Here is a 7474-nt window from a genome sequence, read left to right as displayed (position 1 = left end):
TGATCCTCAATCGGTGTGTTGTTCTTCCAGTCTCACGTTGTTGTAACCTCGATGATTTCTTTCTCGATAGTCATACCATTCCAAGGATTGTTGATCACCCCAAGTTCCAGAGATCGTTGATCACATAGGTCCCAAGGTCATTCCAGAGATTGTTCATGCAGTCGTTGGCATAGTTTGTTGTCTTTCCCAACATCATTGGCAAATATCCTTTGATATCGAAATCGCTCGGCATCGTATTACATTGGTTCAATTGATTTATCTTCCGGAATGAAATCATCAAAGTTCATGTTGCGCAGATTGGGTAACATTGAATGCTGGTGGGGTGAAATCGAGATTGGGACCACAAAGAGGTGTTGTTCCTGGCATTGCTGTCATGGATATTGTTTTTTTTAAGCTTCGATGGAGTTTGTTTTAGATGTGAAGATGTCGAGATACTTAGATGTTTTGATATGTTTTCTGTTATGGACTTTCATCCAACGACATATCTTAGTCACCTGATTTGATCTTAGTGTATCCAATTTTGTTGTTGGCGAAGATTGTAGTAAGATTTCTCCTGTGTGTTGTTTTTTTTATCATTAAAAGCATCTCTATCGATTACTAGAGATTGTGGATTCTATGGTGGATCCATAGATCGATCCTATCACGATGAATAACCATATTGCAGAAGCGTACCTGAATGAGAGAAATAATCTTGATGGGTCGAACTACACAAATTAGAAGTTCAAATTGCAGACACTGCTTGAGGGTTCGAGTGCGTGGGCAATTGCAAATGGGGATGAAGTGAAACCGACTACAGCCGGAGCTGGAACAGTTGTAGCAATTCAGGATTGGGAGAAGAGGGAGAACAAAGCGAGGGTGTTGTTGAAAATTTTAGTGAAACACTGCATCATCCCTCACATAAGAGAGTGCAAAACTGCCAATGATATTTAGGTGACTCTCAAGGATCTGTATGAGATAAATAATACAAATCACCTGTTGTTTCTGAAGAGTAAGATTCTCTCTATAAGAATGGAGTAGAATGAATCAGTTGTTGCATTCATCTCTCGGATCAAAGAACTGAGAGACAAGTTTAGTGATATAGGAGAGAAAGTGTCCAATGTTGATCTTGTCACAATTACCTTAAATGGTATTACTAATGATTATAAAATGTTCATTATAGGGATGACAACAAGGGAGAAATATCCCACCTTTGAAGAGATGACAGGGATATTGATGCAGGAAGAAGAGAGGCGGATGAATTTGAAGCCTCAGAATGCATATATCGCATTGATGGAAAATAAAAATCCCTTATTTCAGGGATCTATGATTTATGGTTAATTGTATAGAGCGTTCTGCTTGAGCAGTCTCCAGGTGCATCTTGCTCACCTATGAGCTGTTAGTTTCAGAATATAAGTTTCATCTTCCATTTTTAACAGGAAGGATCCCTCATTTTCGTGAGAGTGGTCTTCTGGTGAAGTTATGCCAGAACTTGGAATGTTATCCAGTAATTGGATTCAGGAGATCCGCGATTCGAGAGTTTAAGAGTGGAACCCTGGAATCCAGCTTGCCAATTACACCTTTACGAGGGTTGTGAGACAACTTGATGGAGTTAGTAGCCTAGAAGATTTTGATTTAACAATGATGGAGAGGTACGCAATTATAATGGTTGACATAACCATCTACGCAAAGGACATCCTAGTAGATTCGCAGTTGTAGCGGTTGGGTACCATGCATTATGGTGGATGGTTGTTCCTTTATATGGACATTGACATGTTCTTCTTTTTGTTTATAAACACGAGGACCACAACTAGACTTTGCTGATTGTGATTGAGACAAGTAGTCATTAAGGGAGGGACTTGGAAAATATAATTCCCACTTGTCTAAGTTGTGATGGTTTCTAAGTAAAGGAGTTTGTTCCTAATGTTTAGGAGTTGTTAAGATCTAGATATTCTTAGATAAGTGTTTGGTTGAGATATTTCGTCAACTAGTTGATTGTATGGTTAAGATAGAATTACTATTTTCAACCAATGTTTGATATATTTATATTTGTGATTAATGTAATCTAAGTGGGGTTATTGGTGTGCAATTGGTTTTTTAACTAGAATAAATAAAGAAGTTCTCCATTTATAACAATTAAAGAGATAGATGTTATCTAAGGATAACTATGACAATTAGGTGGATTAAAACACAAAAACCCTACATAAACTGACAATTCACAACAATTATTGTATTGAAAAAAATGTGTTAAAAAATACTAGTACTAAAGATATTTACATAGAAAAACATGAAAATTAAATTAATTAATTAATTAATTATATTAACATCAAGAACATTTTTGTATTAATTTCATAACCAAAAGCATTAGAAGAAATAAAATATTTTAAACCAATTTTATAAAATTAATAAAATAAATGAGTAAAATATTTTAAAAACTAAACAAATTTAAGTTAACATTTAGCAGCTGTTGGATCCCCGCCCTCTTCTCTTAGCTCTTTTGTTCCTTTCTTGATTCATTTATTAATTTCTATTATTTTATTTTTATTATTATTCTTTTTAATTTTATTTAGGTTGAAAAAAAAATTAATGCAATACCTCACTCATAAAAAAGAATCCAAGACCCTCATATTACCATTTACGAATTAGGTTAATTTTTTATCATAATTCCAATATATATATATATATGTTTAAATTAAAAGTAGAAAGGAAAAAGAATTCCTCCTAAATTTTGGCCGTTACATTCTAGCCGTTGGAATGATTTGTATTTCGATCCAATTCTCTATATGATTTGTCTCTCCATCCAATTCTCTCTATTTAACCTGATGCCATGATCTGATTCTTTATCTTGTCGTGACGATGAACCAAATTGGTTGGTTTGAAATGGGTGACAAATGAATTTGGATGTGATTATTAGTGAAGAAAATCTCAGAGAAAACAAGATATGGATCACAGAACAACCACAACATTTACTAACTTATTGATCCTTAAAAATAAAAAATTATAATTTTCATTGCCAAACAATTTTAACAAGAAAGTTTAGTAATAAAAAAAAGAAAAAAAAAATTATTATTGCAATTGCATTTTCTTCTATATAAATGTAAGTCCAAATAACTATTTGTTGACCATGATTATAACTTATTTACGGAATAGACTTTAAGTGTGACTTTTTGAAGATCTTGGTGGATTTTTGGCTGGAATCGTCTTTAAGTGTGACTTTTTGAAAATCCCAATGGATTTTTGGCTGGAATCGAGTGAAAAAAATTGTTGCCTAATCTTGATTTGTATTGTTTAAAATGGTTTTTTGACTGCATATATAGATTCAGCACTGTGAAAAAACCCCTGGGCACTTCCATGTTGAAAAGTTCACGCATCAAACTTGTGATTTCAATAAATCTATATAAAATTCTAAACAAATTAAATCAGAAAATAAACAATAAACTTTTCAAAAAATAACACTTAAAAACTACTCTCTTATTTAAACCTGATATTACATTTTCACTATAAATGTAACTCTCAAATAAATATTTCACCAATCATCATAAACTTAGCATTAAATTTTAATTTTCAACTATACAGCTGTCATAAAATATATATTTCTTAATTAAAATAGTTTTTAATTAATCCTTGACCAATTGGACCTTTAATGTGAATATTTTGTCAACCTGGAATCACTTTTTAAATATTAAATGTTTGAACAATTGCCCAACTGCAAACCAGTCTTCCCTCAGTCCGTCTTTAGTCTAGGTATACTGTATCGAGTCGTTCAAGCGGGATAGATAGCATTCAAAGTCCGGACACAAGTCGGTCCGCCATTGGTGTAGCTATACCGTATTGACTCGTTCAAACGCACTACCCAACATTCAAAGAACTCGTTCAAGTGGGTCGGATAACAATGAAAGGCTGGACGGCAGTCAGTCCACCATTGGTGTAGGTATACCGTATAGATTCGTTCAAGTTGACAGGACATTCAAAGGTTTCAAAAGCCAAATCGCAGTCACAAGTCAGTCCGCCATTGGTGTAGCTGTAAACGCAACACTCAACATTCAAAGAACTGGTGTAGGTATACAATGACAGGCCGGACGGCAGTCAGTCCACCATTGGTGTAGGTATACCGTATAGATTCGTTCAAGTTGACGAGACATTCAAAGGTTTCAAAAGCCAACTCGCAGTCGCGAACACTCATGAACACGTTATAATGGCCTTATCAAACACGCCTTCAATCATTAATGACCTTATCAAACACGCCTTCAAACTCGCCTTCAAACATTAAACGTTTAAGTTGACGAGACAGCATTCAAAGGTCGGATCGGACTCATGAACATGTTATCATGGGGTTGAGACTATGGTGTGGCAGCAGGGTAGCTCACTGATTATTGATTTTAGAATGGGGATCAGTGAAAAAAATATGAGAGAGCAATTTCCACAGATTCTGTCTTGTTTTTTTCTCCTGCTTGTGTTGTTGCTTCTTCATATGAAACCTGCCAATGCGAAAAATGCAGCTTCCGACAGAATAGTGTTGGGTTCTTCTCTCACTGGTAATCAGACCAGGATTTCTAAAGGCGGTATCTTTTATTTTGGATTTTTCAATCTCAACCACAACAATGTTGAAAAATGGTATGTAGGAATTTGGTATGCCCAGGCTTCTCAGCAGACAGTCGTTTGGGTGGCCAACGTGCAGCAACCGCTGGAGAACTCGTCCAGCGTTCTTAATCTCACAGACGAAGGGAGTCTCCTTTTGTCTTATGGAAGATCCACCATTTGGTCTTCCAAGGGGAACGGGAATAAGCCTTCTTCTGCTGTGATAACGGATTCTGGTAACTTGGTTGTTGTGAGTGCCAAGAATAACACTCAAATCATTTGGCAGAGCTTTGACTATCCGCAAAATACATGGTTGGGAGGCATGAAGTTTAGCAATAGCCAGAGGCTGTCTGCGTGGAGGAGCTCTTGGGACCCGAGTCCTGGACCCTTCACCCTGCGGATGGATCCAAATGGAGCCGTCCAGTTCGTGCTGATGTGGAATAATGACACCACATATGGTCACAGCGGTCTTTGGAACGGCCAATCTTTCGGCAATATTCCCGAGTACTCCGCAGAGTGTTCCTCAGACCGGTCCTGTCTTACGTATTTCAGAAACGGTTCGTCCAGGTATTTTACTTCAACTCTACCACCGAAGGAATACCGTATCTTGATGGATAAGTCAGGACAAGTTCGAACGGACGCATTGGTGGAAAATAAAGAATGGATGATAATCTGGCAACGGCCCCTCACTCAATGCGAGGTTTATGCCATATGCGGACCTTATGGATCGTGCATTAATAACAATGTTCAGTCCTGCAACTGCGTGCCGGGTTTTATCCCCAGAGACAGCCAAGAATGGAAATCTCAGCAGTGGTCAAGCGGCTGCGTTCGGAAGACGCCGTTGCGATGCAGTCATGCGAGAAACCAGAGCAGCACCGACGGGTTTGTAGAAATAAGTGGCACATCTGTGCCCTCTCACGGGGTTGAATACAAAGGCCAAAACCGGTGCCAGGAAGCCTGTCTCAGCAATTGCTCCTGCACCGCATACGCTTACATTAACGGCACTTCGCAGAGGTGTGTAATGTGGTTCAGTGAATTACTAAATCTGTACGATACTTCCAACGGGATCTCTCTGTTTCTGCGGTTAGATGCCGCTGATGTGCCTCATTCCGTCAATTCCAACAAGAAGACCAAACTCGCAGGCGTGGTGGGCGGTGTCGTAGGTGGCCTGCTTGCTATTTTGGCCTTTGTGTTGTTGTTTATCTGGTTTTGGAAGCGCTCCATTTTGCTTTCCACAGAATACGTCCCCGCCGGGCTAACTCCACAGAATACGTCCCCGCCGGGCTAACTTTATTCACTTACAGAGCGCTGCAGAATGCAACGAAGAAATTTTCTGAGCGTCTGGGAGGTGGGGGTTTCGGCTCTGTCTTCAAAGGGACTTTAGCAGATGGCTCTCCGGTGGCAGTTAAGAAGTTGGAGAGCGTGAGCCAAGGAGAAAAGCAATTTTGCATGGAGGTGAGTACCATCGGAGTAGCCCAGCATGTGAATTTGGTTAGGCTGCTTGGGTTTTGTACAGAGGGCTCCCAAAGACTGTTGGTGTACGAATACATGCCTAATGGCAGCCTCAGCTCCTTCCTATTCAAGAAATCCCAGAGAAATGATGAACAGCACAGGTTGTTGAACTGGAAAACGCGTTTCAGCATCGCAGTGGGAACTGCCCGGGGAATTGTTTACCTGCACGAGAAGTGCAAGGACCGCATTATTCACTGCGACATCAAGCCCGAAAATATTCTCCTCGATTCCAATTTCTGCCCGAAGGTGGCCGATTTTGGAATGGCGAAGCTCCTCGGCAGAGAGTATAGTAAGGTTCTGACGACCATTAGAGGAACCAGAGGGTACTTGGCCCCCGAGTGGCTCTCAGGTCTGCCGATCACTGTGAAGGCCGACGTCTACAGCTTCGGAATAACGTTGCTTGAAATAATTGCGGGGCAAAGAAACATGGACAAGGTCTCTGAATCGTCCGAACTGTTTTTTCCGGCTTGGGCTGCAACTCACATCAGCAACGGAAACGGCATGGCGGTACTGGACAAGGAATTGTTGAACGATGCAGACGCGGGACAAGTGGAGAGGGCTGCCACAGTGGCAGGATGGTGCATTCAGGACGAGGAAGAAGCGAGGCCGTCAATGAGTGAAGTTTTGCAGATATTGGAAGGCATTGTAAACGTACCCCCTCTTCCCCCAATTCCCTACTCTCTCGATATCTGTGATGACGGTCCAGTCGTTCCCTTCTGGGATAAAAGTACCTCTACTGCATGTGCACGCAACGACACTGCTAGTCCCTCCACTCCACTTTAGAACCTCGATAATATTTTTTACACAACCTCTATATTATCTTTTGTGAAATTTGAGGTGTCTTCATGGCAGATCCTGTAATTTCCCTTTTTCTACATCGCATTACGCATCCAAAATTATTGTACAAAATTCATATACAAAGTAAATAAAGAAATTTGAATGAAGATATTTAATGAAGTTGTTTATTATATAATTACATATTCCATCTTATTACTCACTGCAGTTAGGCACGGGACTATAGTAATCTAACAAATGTTCGAGTTAACATTAGCCATGTGGCAAGTACATAGGTTTCTGGGGAGGCCATAACTATGGTTATTATGTCGAATAAATGTACGATTCATATTTCTAAACATTTCGAAAACCGCAAACTAATGCTAGCATTAATTTACGATATTAAATGTTATTTGGTCTTTAAATTATAAGGTAAAGTAAGCACAGTCTTAGACCGACATAAATCATCTGGCCATGGTTTACCACCTGTGACATCTAGCCATTTATGGTATTGGCAGTCTATTACCACCTGTGACATCTGGCCATTTGTGACATCTGGCCATTTATGACATTGGCAATCTATGACATCTCGTCCTTCTGCCTAGCGGGGATATATGAGCTCTACGCTCTTACC

General features: G+C 39.4%; 1 pseudogene; it reads left to right on the top strand.

The window, feature by feature from the left end:
* The first annotated feature begins 4241 nt into the window (after positions 1 to 4241).
* LOC149233788 (G-type lectin S-receptor-like serine/threonine-protein kinase At2g19130 pseudogene) lies at positions 4242 to 7006 on the top strand (annotated as a pseudogene).
* Positions 7007 to 7474: the final 468 nt, after the last annotated feature.

The sequence above is a fragment of the Pinus tabuliformis genome, chromosome J (assembly GCF_031772625.1).
Source record: "Pinus tabuliformis cultivar Carrire ecotype Pingquan chromosome J, CPIR1, whole genome shotgun sequence".
NCBI lineage: Eukaryota > Viridiplantae > Streptophyta > Pinopsida > Pinales > Pinaceae > Pinus > Pinus tabuliformis.
Note: the sequence above shows the minus strand (reverse complement) of the source record. Positions and strands in the feature narration are given on the sequence as shown.